The sequence below is a fragment of the Phacochoerus africanus genome, chromosome 4 (genome assembly GCF_016906955.1).
Source record: "Phacochoerus africanus isolate WHEZ1 chromosome 4, ROS_Pafr_v1, whole genome shotgun sequence".
NCBI lineage: Eukaryota > Metazoa > Chordata > Mammalia > Artiodactyla > Suidae > Phacochoerus > Phacochoerus africanus.
The window spans coordinates 64,583,625-64,586,349 of record NC_062547.1 but is presented as its reverse complement, the minus strand read 5'-3'; the positions used below and the strand labels follow the sequence as shown (position 1 = coordinate 64,586,349).

General features: G+C 39.2%; 1 pseudogene; it reads right to left on the bottom strand.

Moving 5' to 3' along the window:
• Positions 1-770: 770 nt before the first annotated feature.
• On the bottom strand, positions 771-1,795 carry LOC125124637 (olfactory receptor 7A10-like; annotated as a pseudogene).
• Positions 1,796-2,725: the final 930 nt, after the last annotated feature.

Sequence of the window (2,725 nt, the reverse complement as noted above, 5' to 3'; positions counted from 1 at the left end):
TTGCTGTAGCTGTGACATAGGCCTTAGATGCACTCAGATTAAACCCCTAGCCTGGGAAATTCCACATGTGGTGAGTGCAGCCCCCCCAAAAACAACAGAAAATATACACTTCTAAAAATTTTGTACAGAATAAAGCCCTCCAAAAATATCTGCATTAGAATCCCCAGAATATTTTAACATGTTATTATGTATATATAGTAAAAGGAGAAAAGAAATAAGGTTGCTGATGTTTTGCCCTTAAGAATATTGGCCATGGTTATCTAAATTATTCACAATTGTCCTCTAAATATGAAAGAGAAGGGGAAAATGAGTGTTACTCAGAGAGAGATTTGAATATGGGGCAAGAACTAGGACCCTAGGAGTGAATGTGGCTGCTAGAAAAGAGAATAGGAAAATGAAAGGTTCTCCCTGGAATCTTCAGAAGGAAAGGAGACTTATAGTCATTTTTCAATTTAATTTAATTTATTTATTTTAAATTAAAAATACTATTAAATTATAGTTGACTTACAATGTCGTATTAATTTCAAGTATACAGTATGACATTTGTTGAGAAGAAATTATCCTTTAAAACTCCACTTTGTCCAACTCAGTAAATAGAAATTCCCAAATATTTCCAATCCAAGGCTGAGAATACATTTCAAAAGGAGGAAATCAACAAAGGGAGAAACAGTATGATATCAAAGAATGAGAATGCTTAAGAAGTAAGTGAATTACCTAATTTGAATGGAGAGGGTGAAATTAAAACTACAAGAAATACGTAGAAGTAAGTGCTACTTCCACAATCTTATTGGAGGATTACTATTTCTGAAGCTGAGGGTTTGATCACTGCAATCATGGCACTTCCTCACCCTAGGAAAAATTGCCCTTTTATTGTATTTTCCCCCCGTTGCTCTTTTCAGAGCACCCTTTATGTCTTTGTTCCTCAGACTACAGATTAAGGGGTTCAGCATGGATGTGACCACAGTGTACATCACCGAGGCTGTCGCACTTGACTGTGAGCTTTTGGTAGCAGCAGAGCTGAAGTAGACTCCTAAGCAGGTACAATAAAATGAGACAACAGAGAGGTGAGATGCACAAGTGGAAAATGCCTTATACTTCCCCTGAGTTGATGATATTCCATGTATGGAAGAAACTATCTTTGAGTAAGAGTAAAAGATACCAGCCAGGGGACCAACACCAAGCAGCCCAACTGCAAAATACATCACTATGTTATTAAGAAACATGTCAGAACAGGCAGATTGGACCATCTGTCTGAGTTCACAGAAAAAGTGAGGGATTTCCAAGTCTTTGCAGAAGGACAGTTGCAACACCATGAAGATTTGCAACAAGGAATGAAGAACACTCATGATCCAGGAAACCAGGACCAGTAGTCCACAGAGCTTTGAGTTCATGATGACCCTGTAGTGCAGGGGGTGGCAGATGGCTTCAAACCGGTCATAGGCCATCATGGTCAGGAGGAAGTCATCCAGCCCTAGAAAGAGTGTGAAAAGTACATCTGAGTGATGCAGCCTGAGTAGGTGATAAATTTGCTCTGCACCTGGATGTTCCACAGCATCTTTGGGGTGGTGGTGGAGGTGAAACAGATGTCTACAAAGGACAGGTTAGAAAGAAAGATGTACATGGGTGTGTGGAGGTGGGAGTGTGAGCTGATGGCCAGGATGATGAGCAGGTTTCCAAACACCATGATCAGGTACATGGAGAGAAAAAGCCCATATATGAGGAGCTGCGGTTCTGGTTCCTCTGAGAATCCCAGAAGAAAAATTTCTGAAGTTTGTGTGTTATTCCCTGTGTCCATGGGTGGAGGTGACTACCAAGAAAAGGAAAAACAGCATGATTAATTTTACAGAAATGAGCATTACAAGATGCTACAGTTTATGTTTGTAGTCAAGAAACAATTTAAATATTTTTTTTTTGCATAGATGTGGTCCCTCTCAGTGGATTTCCTGGTTTCATCTCTGATTAAGAATTTTCCTCCAAAATCAGCATTTCCCTTAATTGATTATATATTCAACAGTTTAATTAGACAATTTTCTTCATGAATTTGAGGGGCATTTGCTCAGTGTGGACCCAGTTTTATTCAGTCTAGTCAGTAGGTTCAGATTGCTGAAAAACAAAAATGGCTACAATTTAGTTATGGTGAAAAAATATAAATAAATATAAAAAATTACATAGTATATCAGATGGTGACAGGTGTTATGAAGTAAACAAGGAAAGTTTAAAGCAGAGAGTGGCTATAAGGTGTTTTGTTTCACTGGGTGTTGTGGCAAGACTGTCAAATTAGGTGACATGTGAACAGGGACCTCAAGGAAGAGAAAGCAGGAACCTTAACATTTGTAGGGAAGTGTGTGCCTGGCAGAGGCACCAGCCACTTCAAAGGCCCTGAGGAATATGCTTGAGATGTTCAAATCCAAAACACAGAGTCATCATGGGGAGAGTATTAAGAAAGAGGGAGAGCAATGAGTAATATTGTTTGTGAATTTTGAAGAAAGGGGGGACTTCAATGGTGCTTAAACTTCAAGACACAGGGAATCTCCCCTTTATACTATGTACCTTTTGAGCTTTATTACATGGTTGCCACAGAATTCCCTACAGTGAAACAGATGTCCTTTGCTACCAAATGTTGATTGTGGGCTGGTTCTCTGTGTTATAGGTATGACCTTGGAATATATGAATGCATGTACCCCTGTCTTGAGAATTGTCTCACTCTGCAAAGTTTACAGACACA